This window comes from Colobus angolensis, unplaced genomic scaffold (assembly GCF_000951035.1).
Source record: "Colobus angolensis palliatus isolate OR3802 unplaced genomic scaffold, Cang.pa_1.0 Scaffold37, whole genome shotgun sequence".
NCBI lineage: Eukaryota > Metazoa > Chordata > Mammalia > Primates > Cercopithecidae > Colobus > Colobus angolensis.
This window is the reverse complement of record NW_012117043.1, coordinates 3,033,700-3,046,588: the sequence shown is the minus strand read 5'-3', so window position 1 is coordinate 3,046,588 and position 12,889 is coordinate 3,033,700.

Genomic DNA, 12,889 nt, shown 5'->3' with positions numbered 1-12,889 from the left:
TTGGCTTGCTGCAACTTCCACCTCCCCGGTTCAAGGGATTTTCCTGTCTCAGCCTCTTGAGTAGCTGGGATTACAGGCACCCGCCACCATGACTGGCTAATTTTTGTATTTTAGTAGAGACTGGGTTTCACCATGTTGGCCAGGTTGGTTTTGAACTCCTGACCTCAGGTGATCTGCCCGCCTTGGCCTCCCAAAGTGCTGGGATTACAGGCGTGAGCCACTACGCCCGGTCTTTTTTCATCTTTAAAATTAAGGTAATGGCTCATACCTGTAATCCTAGCACTTTGGGAGGTCAAGGTGGGTGGATCACCTGAGGTCAGTAGTTTGAGACCAGCCTGACCAACACGGTGAAACCCCGTCTCTACTAAAAATACAAAATTAGCCGGGTGTGGTGGCGCATGCCTGTAATCCCAGCTACACGGCAGGTTGAGGCAGGAAAATTGCTTGAACCCAGGAAGTGAAGGTTGCAGTGAACCGAGATTGTGCCATTGCACTACAGCCTGGGTGAGGAGCAAAACTCCATTTCTTTTTTTTTTGAGACGGAGTCTCGCTCTGTCGCCCAGGCTGGATTGCAGTGGCCGGATCTCAGCTCACTGCCAGCTCCGCCTCCCGAGTTTACGCCATTCTCCTGCCTCAGCCTCCCGAGTAGCTGGGACTACAGGCGCCCGCCACCACGCCCGGCTAGTTTTTTGTATTTTTTAGTAGAGACGGGGTTTCACCGTGTTAGCCAGGATGGTCTCGATCTCCTGACCTCGTGATCCACCCGTCTCGGCCTCCCAAAGTGCTGGGATTACAGGCTTGAGCCACCACGCCCAGCCGCAAAACTCCATTTCAAAAAAATAATAATAATAAAATAAAGGTAATAATAATATCTAACATTCATTAGTTAGAATACTATAGCAGTACAAGTATTCTTCTAAGTACTTTGCATGTGCACGCAACAATGCTGTGAATGTTTATAGGAACATTATTCATAAGTGCCAAAAATTGAAAGTAAGCAAGACTTTCAATGGGGGAATGGATAAACTGGTACATCCACACAGAGGAATATTATTCAGCAATTACTGAAAAAGAACCAGGAGATATACGTATCTTCCACTCAATCTTACTGTGAAACTAAAACTACTGTAAAAAACAAACTCTGTTAAAAAAAAAAGAAAGAAAGAAAGAAAGAAAAGAAAAGAAAAGAAAAGAAAAGAGCTATCAAGCCACCAAAAGACTTGGAGGTATCTTAAATGCGTATTGCTAAGTGAAAGAAGCCAGCTGAATGTATGATTCAACCAGCTGTATGATTTCCCACTATATTACATCTGGGAAGGCAAAACTGTAAGATGGTAAAAACATCATTGGTTTCAGTTGAGGGAGGAAGGGGTTCACAGATGGAACACAGAGGATGTTTAGATTAGTGAAACTGTTGTGTGTGATACTGTAATGGTAAATGCATGACACTACGCATTTGTCAAAACCCAGAGAACTGTACAACAGAAAGAGTGCGCCCTAATGCAAACTATGAATTTTGGTAATGATGGTCAATATTGATTCATCAGTTTTAACGATGTACCATACTGGTTGCAAAATGTTAATAATAGGAGAAGCTTTGTGCACCTGAGGCAAGGGGTGGTGGTGGTATACGGGACTCTGCACAGTTTTTCTATAAACCTAACCACGATGCTATGCTGCCTCTCAAATATTATTATACATATTGTGGCTGGGCACAGTGGTTCATGCCTGTAATCCCAGCACTTTGAGAGGCCGAGGCGGGCTGATCACGAGGTCAAGAGTTCGAGACCAGCCTGGCCAACATGATGAAACCCTCTCTTTACTAAAAACACAAAAATTAGTTGGGCATGGTGGTGGGTGCCTGTAATCCCAGCTACTCAGGAGGCTGAGGCAGGAGAATCCCTTGAACTTGGCAGGCAGAAGTTGCAGTGAGCCAAGAGCCTGGGTGACAGAGCAAGACTCCGTCTCAAAACAAACAAAAAAATATTGTTTCTGTGTCCTCGCTAGAGGTGAATTTTGTCACAAAAACCTTCACACTTACATCATTTGTGTCTGAAACTGTATTTGGCTTAGTCAAAGTGGGTTTATTGGCTGGGCACTGTGGCTCACACTTGTAATCCCAGCACTTTGGGAGGCCGAGGAAGGAGGATCACTTGACACCAGAAGTTCAAGAACAGCCTGGACAACATAGGGAGACCCCATTTTTACAAAAAGTAAAAATCAGCTGGGCATGGTGGCATGTGCCTGTGGTCCCAGCTACTCAGCAGTCTGAGGTAGAAAGGCTCACTTGAGGCTGGGAGAACGAGGCTGCAGTAACTTATGATTGTACCCCTGTACTTCAGCCTGGGCAACACAGCAAGACCTGGCTCAAAAAGAGAGAGAGAGGGAGAGAGAAACAACTCCCACCACAAAAACAAACAAACAAACAAACAAAGTGGGTTTATTCCAGTTGGAACCAAAGGAAAGTGTTACAAAGCAAAATATACCTGTCATTCAAGTGAGGATGTTCAGGATTGGCACCTATAATTAACGTGGTAGCCTCCTTAATATGCATGTGTTTAACAATAGAAGCACACACATATACAGAGGGTACATGTGTACATACATGAATGCTGTAATCAGTATAAGACACCAGTGAAAAAATTGCTTGTGATTTAGAAGTTGAAGCATCCAGTTTCTTATTAATTCATTACTTTTTAAAATAAGAAACCCCAAAATTACATCCTCTTCTGAAGAATTACGGCATGTGAATTACAGCCAGAGATATTTTTTAAAATTTTAAATTGGGAACCACAGCTTAGCGGAAATAGAGAGATATGAGTTCCAAACACCCTGACTGTGGTGAGGTTAGGTGAGAAAATAGAGTGATTTCATTTTAGTGCTGGTTTGTAACATTTCATTTCCTTTTATAAAAGTAGTTTGACCTTTGTGGAACACGGGAAATGTAAAGGGACTGAAAAAAAGACTCAGGGGTTCTTTCCCACCCTTCCAGAACCATCTTCTCCAAAGGTTCTTAGACCAGACCACCTGTTTTACTATTACTCAGATGGATGGGCTTATATCTTCTAACAGCAAAAATGCTAAATGAGGGAACTGCAGGATAATTGTGTCCTTAGCGGCTATGTACTTGGCATAATCTGGCGTGTTTACCTAACAGCTTGCTGTGTGCTTAATATGTGAAGTTCTTTTTCATGACTGTTTGTTTCTGTTGGACTGTATGTGTTAAAAATAATATAAGGTCAAATTCCATAGGAAAGCATGGTTCTGATTGAATTTCCAGTCCCCAAATCTGGACGTAAGCCAGTAGGATCTGGGAATGTGGCAAGGATGGTATGCCTTACATTGCAGCGCTCAAAAGTGACTACTTAGGGTGATTAACTAGTGGCGAGGATAGGTTTGGAGAGGTATTTCAACCAGACTGTTTAGAAAATGGTCAGACGGGACAGGAGCGTGGAAAATACCTGCCCCCTCTCTGGAAGGGAGCTAAAAGAATGCCCTGAAAAAAGATGAAAAAATAAGTCAATACATGTTCTTAAAAGTTATCTGAGTTAAAAAGTCCAAGCCTTAAATGTAAGTATTTAGCCATATAATTCAGGGGCAATTTATTATAGGTAGTGTTGCCTTTAAGCCCATTTTTGACTACCAACTAAGAATTAAAATCTGTTTTTTTATCTATTAAAAAAAAAGCTCTATGATGTCCCTAATACTACATTAGTCTAAATTTAAGCTCTGAAAGGATCAGTTTTGTATCTTTTTAATTTCCTTTGTAAAATACCCCACAAAACACATGTCTGCATGCTGACATTTTTGGAATTAGTTATTGTATAAACAATCTGTCCAAGGATATCACTCTTAAAAAATACATTGTGATTGTTCACGTGATTGTGAAGACGGTGGTTTCTCAAACAATCAAGATTTTAAGCATTGCTCGGTCACCCTCCTACTCAATTTTTATCTATGGGATTTTGGTTCTCATTTTTATTTCTATTCTCAAACACTTTCTTTCAGTCTTCTGCCTGGAGCTTTTCTTGCCTTTGAGCTTAATGAGATCTTCTTCATCTTTTAAGGTATAGCTTACAAAATATCTCCTACCAAAAATCTCCATTCTCCATCCTCCATTCTTCCCAAGCAAAATTATTCCCCCTATTTCATGGTTCTGTAGGACCTAGTACTGTATCTACCAACCATACTTGTCACATTATATCATGGTTAGCGTGTTTTTATGATTCTTTCAAATTAATTGTAAGCTTCTTGAGTACAAGAATTGTCTTCTTTTTCCTGGAACACCTACTCCCCATGCTCAAGGAATCAGCATAAATGCTGAGTACAGTGGCTCACGCCTGTAATCCTAGCATTTTGGGAGGCCAAGGAGGCTGAATCACTTGAGGCCAGGAGTTCAAGACCAGCCTGACCAGCATGGCGAAACCCTGTCTCTCCAAAAATATACAAAAATTAGCTGGGCGTGGTGGTGCGTGCCTGTAGTAGTCTCAGCTATTCTGGTGGCTGAGGTAGGAGGATTGCTTGAACCTGGGAGGTGGAGGTTTCAGTGAGCCAAGATCGTGCCTCTGCACTCCAGCCTTGGTGACAGAGACAGACCCTATCTCAAAACAAACAAACAAAAAAAAAAAGAAAAAAGGAAAAAAGAAATTAACATAAAGTCTTACACGTGGTTGGCACTTAAATTTTTTTTTTTTGAAACGGAAGAATCAAAAATAGAAATTTTTCTCTGAGGGGAAGAAGCATTTTTCCACACATTCTCTTGCTCTGTTATTGAACTGGGCTTCCTGTTTGCCCATGTTCCCCAACAATGTGGATATGAGCTTCCCCCCTTTATATCTGCAAATCTGTTTATCAGTTTTCTCATTGTGGAATTGGACATGTTCCTTTGAATCCATTTACTTATTTAAAAAGTATGTGTTGACCATCTACTATGGCGTGCTGAAATTTTCATCAACATTAACTCTTCATTTTCTAAAAATGTTGATAAATAATATCTACTACTACCATCAATTGCACGGCATTTTATAGCTTATAAAACACTTTCAGCCAGGCGTGGTGGCTCATGCATATAATTCCAGAACTTTGGGAGGCTGAGGTGGGCTGATCTCTTGAGTTCAGGAGTTCAAGACCAGCCTGGGCAACATGGTGAAACCCTGTCTTTACTAAAAAAGTACAAAAATGAGCCAGGTATGGTGGCGTGTGCCTGTAGTCCCAGTTACTTGGGAGGCTGAGGTGGGAGGATTGCTTAAGCCTGGGAGGCCGAAGCTGCCATGAGCTGTGATCTCTCCACTGCACTCCAGCCTGCGTGATAGAGTGAGACCCTGTCTCAAAAACACAAAACAACAACAAAACCACTTTCACAGCCACCATTTCATCAAATCTTTTCAATATGTGTGAAGTGGATATTATTATTATGTCAACTTTTAAGGCATTTCTTAGAATCTCAGCTAACTTTACTGAAAAATGCTTTCATTTTACCATGTTGAATCATAAAATATAAGATCTGTAAGGGACCTTAAAGATCATTGAGTCCTATGCCTTCATTTTACAGATAAATAAACAGAGACAGTCTCACCTTAACAGATGACTAAAATGAGATCTGGACTGGTGAAGTGACTTAAGCTGTGACATATTCTTAATAAATGTCAGAGTTTAAGTTGTAAAAGAATCTGCCTTCTGAGTCCTAGTTTGATATTCTAGCCACTACCTGTAGTGCCTCTAGGACAAAAAGTGTGAGTAACCATCACCTTCATTTTTGAGGAATTCTATTTATTCACTTTTCAGAAGGGTCAGTTCTGACACCGCTTTGCAAATCTCTTGTTCTTGTCATTGTCTTCTTCCTGATTTGTGTTCTTGTTTTCTCCTTTGCCTTCACTCTCTGTAGTAAAACTTATGCATACCTACACCATGCACACAACTTTTACCACGTAATTTTTTCTTTCTGGAAGATTTCATCTATCTAGCTCACTAACCTTCATTTTTTCTAATTTCTTAACCTTTACTTCTTGTTTTGAATATTCAGATAGTTAGTTGGATAGTTTAATAACATTTACCCAGAGGTCTAATGAGAGTCCTGAGTAACATGATCACGTGAGCTTTGTTGTCCAGTATACCTCCTTTCCCGAGGATTCAGAGAATTTTAAACTGGAATGAATTCTTGAAGATACATGGTCTAATTCCATTGTCTGACAGATGAGGAAAATGATCTCCAGTGAAAAGAAACTTGCCTAAAGTGATTTGGATTCTTGATCAAAATCCAGGATTCTAACCACGGTCTTTCCACCACATTGTACTGCTTCTTGCCTGGAAATAAGATCTCTGGACAAGGGCAAGAGCATTGGCTGAGTACAGAAAAGGGAAGCCAAAGCATTTAACTTGATATAATAATAATATCCACTTCATACATATTGAGAAGATTTGATGAAATGATGGCTGTGAAAGTGGTTTTGTTGTTTTGAGATGGAGTCTCGCTCTGTCACCTAGGTTGGAGAGCAGTGGCACACTGCAGCCTTTGCCTCCCGGGTTCAAGCAATTCTGCCTCAGCCTCCCAAGCAGCTGGGATTTCAGGTGCATGCCACATGGCCCAGCTAATTTTTATATTTTTAGTAGAGATGGGGTTTCACCATGTTGGCCAGACTGGTCTCGAACTCCTGACTTCAGGTGATGTGCCTGCCTCAGCCTCCACAGTGCTGGGATTACAGGCATGGGCCACTGTGCCCTGCCTGTTTTGTTTTTATGAGACAGAGTCTTACTCTGTCACCCAGACTGGAGTGCAGTGATGAGGTCCCCAAATCAGACACTCCTAAACTGGTCAAAATTTTAAATAATTTGAAATTTCTGTTTATAAAAATTGACCTTAATTTGTAGCTAAACCTGGAGGAGTCTTCTGAGCAGCCTGGGAAACCTTATCTCCCTATTCCAATTTATCAAACTATTAGAAATACATATTTTATCTGAATGAAAAGTGATCATTATGTGACAATTTTCTAGCACTCTATGCTATTCTATCTCTAAATGCAAGCCCTATTATTCATTTCTTCGTACGTTATAGGGAAATAATGATAGCGCCTCAGCTGAAACTACCTGAACTTAAAACATAGTATGTGAACCTTTATAATTTATTAACGAGATTTGAGCATAGAGCCTGATTTTTGTAAAATTTGGTCCTGTGAAACAGAGTCTTTTGCGTTGATTTAAGATATCTAGATTCAGACTGAAACTTTCCAGACTTGAGAGTGTTCACATTTTCGTAGCTCAATTGTAAATCATCTTTCATTTAGAAGATTTAAAGACAGACTCAAGATCTAAATCTTTTCAGTCACCTTCCTAACTAGGAACAGCCTCTAGATGAGCCTTATTATGGTTTTTCCTAATGGATTAGAACAAACAGTTTGATAATGTCCAAATAGAACAAATACTGTCACAAGGAAAACAACTTTTTCCTCCAAGAGTTAAATGTAAAATTAGGTGTCATTATAGGGCATTTGGAAGATGTTTGAAAGCGTCTAGCCTGAGCAGGCCAAACCACTCCAATGTAATGGGCAGCAAATCAAAACCAGAGTGGTAGGCTTGTTGTTCCTGTATTTGTTTTGCTTCATCCTGCTTGATTATTTTGGCAAAGTCAAGCTGAAACGGCAATGCTCTGAAGTTCTGTAAATTTAAGCTTTTAATTAGGTAAAAGATTCTTTTGCAGCTCTTGTTGGGTGCTCATTTTGTGCTTGGAATGCTTTATTCTCCATACGTTGCTATGTTTTGCAAAGAGTTGTGGTGCTCCGAGCTGACTCGCTCCAAAAGCCATGAAAACTCTCCTCCACGGAGCTTCCCTGAGTTTCACCCGCTTTGAGGTTGCTCTTGTAGGTGCCTGATGCATTATGAACGTCTCTGGAATTTTCTGTATAGTTGCGCTGTGAAAGCGAAACTCAATCCTGTTCCTTTGCTTAAAGTTAAATCTGATGAAAAGTTTTCTATTTAAAAATTATTTTAAAATTAAAAACATTTTAAAATTAGCATTACCTGTAAATAGTAGGATTTTCCCAGAAGAGGGTCTTTTCTTCTTTCCTTTTTCACTAACATTTTCTCAAATGTTTAACTGATTTGCACATGTTTTTCTATCTGTGGTTTTAACTAAATAGAACAGAGGAGAAAAATAGTTATCAAATGATGGTACAAGACTGTGGCTACCTTTCTTTTTCTTTTAAGCAAAGCAAATTTTATAGTCTTTAAGTTGATATTTTTCATTTAGATTAAAAAAAAAGTCTTGAAATAATATTCTCACGTACTAGGATTTTTAAAAGGTTAGAATCTGCCTTATAAACTATTCATTTAAACAATGTAGGTACAGTCCAAGTAATATAGAAATTAAAAAATTTTAAAAAACCAATATACAGTTTGAGAGGGAAACCTTGATTAGAATCAAATTAGACAAGTGTGTGTAAGGAAATATATGTCATTTTTAGCATTTTGGGGTAGAGTTAAAGGAAATTCCTAAGCCAGTTTCTTTCTGAAGAGTAAATGTATTGTGTATAGTTAGTAACCACAGTTAGAGGATACTCTATTTGTTTTCAATTAGAATTGGGTCTGCTTTTTATCTGGAATATAACATTCATCTACATTATACAAAAAGCAGCCACTTTTATGAAAATGAATCCTAAAGTATGTGTGTCAATATTCAACTATTAAGGATGTCCACATGTTTTTCTATCTGTGTCTTTAACTAAAAAATGGGACAGGGAGAAAAATAGTTATCAAGTGATGGTACAGAAAAAAAATTGCCACCCACAGATGATCTTATCACACTGATTCTTGCGAAACAGGTGTCTGAACTGATTTGGGAGCTTTGGTTTTATTTTTGTCAGTATTTAATTTCCTGCCATGCAGCTGCAGTTGGTGTTATGAGATTTATGCGATTAAGTGTGCAAAATGACAAACAAGGCTGTCTGGTGCTCGTCTTCCCTCTTTAGTCAACTAATCACCTTTGGATTCTGGGCTCTGTCAATGAGTGAGTCCCTCACATCAGTAAGCCGCATTTATCAATCTAAACATTTGATCTGCACTGACCGCATTAGTTGGAGGAGAGGTCTAAGATAAAAGTTGCAGTTTGGATTTAGGTAGGCGTTTTACAATCCCAGGTTGGAAGTAGTTTCCTTGGCTAAAGTAAGCATCTTTCTTTCTGATTACATTGACCCCACAGTTCTGCACATGCGCTTCGGCTTTGGTGGGAATCATAGCAGTGCTGCCAAGATTTAAGGCCTCAAGAGTGGTAAACTGATCAAGACCATCTCATCTCGCAGTAATGAGGTTACTTGAAATTCAGAATCATTTATGCTTGGAAGCAAAATGTTCACAGTGAAGGCTCAAGGCTTATACAAAATCACTCTGAGGTGGTTTGGGGGCAGTGGATCACACCTGTAATCCTAGCACTTGGGGAGAGCAAGGCAGGTGGATCGCTTGAGGTTGGGAGGAGTTCGAGACCAGTCTTGCCAACATGATGAAACTCTGTCTCTACAAAAACTACAAACATTAGCTGGGTGTGGTGGCATGCGTCTGTAATCCCAACTACTTGGGAGGCTGAGGTGGGACCTGGGAGGATTGCTTGAACCCAGGAGGCAGAGGTTGCAGTAAACTGAGATTGCACCACCACACTCCAGCCTGGGGGATAGAGTGAGACTCCGTCTCAAACACACACACACACACACACACATACACATACATACACACACACACACATACATACACACACACACACACACTGGGGGATAGAGCGAGACTCCATCTCAAACACACACACACACACACACAAAACCACCATGACACCAGTACTATAGTTTGCATATCTTTCCCTTGCCCTTTACTTGACACACTTGAGGGATTTGAGGTGATTAACAGCTCTCTGTGTTCAAGGTGATGCCTGCCTTCCTGCAGGTACTATCATCTTAGTGTATTAGTGTAGTAATGACTGGGATTTAGGTAACACTGTCTTAAGGAAGATTGCTATGCTTATTATCTCCTCCCCTTGAAGCACAAGCCAGGAATGTACTTTAGAGCATTCTGGTGGGGAAACTGAAACACTATTTAGAGGAGAGGACTTCACCTCGGTCCCACAGACACACGGTAGAAGGTATTTTGGGTCTCTGATCTCTTAATTGCTAACCTGCTATTTCTTCAACCCGATTATCATTTCCTCTTCATTTTTCACAGTGAATAGGAGTCATTAGCTTTTACATTTCACTCCAAGATTTTGTTTTTTGCAACAACAAAATCTCTGGACGGTGGGAAAATACATTTATGTGTACCGGCTTGCATTTGTATCATAGCATATGGGTCTCTGCATATGGTTTGACTTTATTTTATTTATTTATTTATTTTTTGTGACAGAGTCTTGCTCTGTCACCCAGGCTGGAGTGAGGTGGCACGATCTTGGCTCACTGCAACCTCCACCTCCCGGGTTCAAGCAATTCTCCTGCCTCAGCCTCTAGAGTAGCTTGGATTACAGGTGCCCAAAACCAGGCCCTACTAATTTTTATATTTTTAGTAGAGATTGGGTTTCACCATATTGCCCAGGTTGGTCTTGAACTCCTGACCTCAAGTGATCCATTCACCTCAGCATTCCAAAGTGCTGGGATTATAGGCGCTTGCCACCACTCCTGGCCAGTTTGGCATATCTTTTTAACAAAACGGCATGTGACAGGATGGCCTCACTCTGAGTCTTGGAAGGCAAGGCACAGGAGCTGCTGAATTTTATTTGTATGGAAGACCAAATGCACAATGCTGCCATGTTGCGAATGTGATTGGATAGTGTAGAGATGATGTGAGCCTTCTTTACAGTTAGGGCTTCGCTTTCTCTTGTTGTCAACTTTCATAGGATCCTTTCCTTCACTTGCCCCTGCACCAAACCTCACAATTCACATATGACTGTGGGAGTTAACTAAACTCTTTGTAATTCTTTAGAATTCCTTATGCAAAGCAGATTACGGCTTTGGCGCTTTGTGTACGACCAAGCCCTCTAACACCCAATTCCTTTTGTCAGCTTAAACCCTAATTTGAGAACGTTTCTTGTGGTAAAAACACAATCCGATGAAGACACCAATTTGGTCTGATTCACATTTGGCTTGGAAATATGTTGTTGATAAAGGATCTGCCTTAAGTGTATTTTTAAACGCAGACCTTTCTCACTCTGAATTGATTTTTTATAAAGCGAAGGGAAAGGGAGAGAAGGGACATTAGGAACATTGAACATTCATTTTGTATCCGTCTCTGTCTTACATGTTTTCACAAATCTAACTTGTTCAAACATTAAAAAGAAAAAAAAGTTATTTCTCCCATTTGAACAGAGGAGAAAATTGAGTGAGAGGTCAAGTAACTTGAACAAGTTCCTTGGTAATAAACTAATAAATAGCAGGACCTAAATTCAAGTTCTAGCATGTGGGACAGTTACTGGCCAAACCGTACCAGAGAGGCCTTGGGTCAATTTAAAAACGAATAATGAGTGTCATGGAAATACAGGAATTAAATCTCACTTAAGAATCAAGTACACTACATACACAGCCATGGCCATCCAGATATTAAATATAAACAAAAAAGAAATCTCTTCCAATCCTATAGCTTGTGGCATTTCAGATTACATCTATAATCCCAGCACTTTGGGAGGCTGAGGTGGGCAGATCACGAGGTCAGGAGATTGAGACCATCCTGGCCAACATGGTAAAATCCCGTCTTTACTAAAAATACAAAAATCAGCTGGGCTTGGTGGTGGGTGCCTGTAGTCCCATCTACTCAGGAGGCTAAGGCAGGAGAATCGCTTGAATCCGGGAGGTAGAGGCTGCAGTGAGCCAAGATCGGGTCACTGCACTCCAGCCTGGCAAGAGAGCGAGACTCTGTGAAAAAAAAAAGAAAAAAAGCCAGGCACAGTGGCTCATGCCTGTAATTCCAGTACTTTGGGAGGCCAAGGCGGGCAGATCACGAGGTCAAGAGATCAAGACCAACCTGGCCAACATGGTGAAACCCTGTCTCTACTAAAAATTTAAAAAATTAGCTGGGCATGTTGATGCAAACCTGTAGTTCCAGCTACTCAGGAGGCTGAGGCAAGAGAATGGCTCGAATCTGGGAGGCAGAGGTTGCACCGAGCCGAGGTCACACCACTGCACTCCAACCTGGTGACAGAGAGAGATTCTGTCTCAAAAAAAAGAAAAAAAAAAAAAGAAAGATGGGAGAGAGGGAGGGAAGGAGAAAGAAAGAAAGAAAGAAAAAGAAAGAAAGAAAGAAAAGAAAAGAAAAAGAAACAAAGAAGAAAGAGAGAGAAAGAAAAAAGAGAGAGGGAAAGAAAGAAAGAAGGAAGAAGGAAGGAAAAGAAAAGAAAAAAGAACAAAACAAGAACAAGAAAAACCTGTAGTAATCAGGCCCAACACAGACTCAAGCCAGAGACAGGGCTGGACCCTGGGCACACGGAGGTGGAGAAGTCCAGAAGGTGAGAGGAGACCTACATTCTACCTCATACGCATTCCTGCGTAGGTTCCAGTGACACAACTATCCATGTGCCTCTGAAAATAACTTAATGTACTTTGGGCAGGCTATAGATTGCCTATGCCTGGTTGATGTTTATTCTGAAAATTTAATCCTAGCAGTGAAGCCATTCATATTCTCAACAGTAGAGGTCCTCAGTACCATAGTTCTTCAGCAAAGATGCTGAAAAAAAATTCTCCAACCTTGAATTATTTGGCATTTATGGTTGCTTATGGAACTTAAGTCATTTTGTGGATACAATTGTCTATTTTTTATGTCATTAATAAACAAAAAATTTAGTCCTCATGGTCTGCTCTTGGCTTAAAATTTCACAGTCTTTTGTAACAGCTGAAATCATACATCAAAAGTGAGTTGACTCAACAAGTGAAAT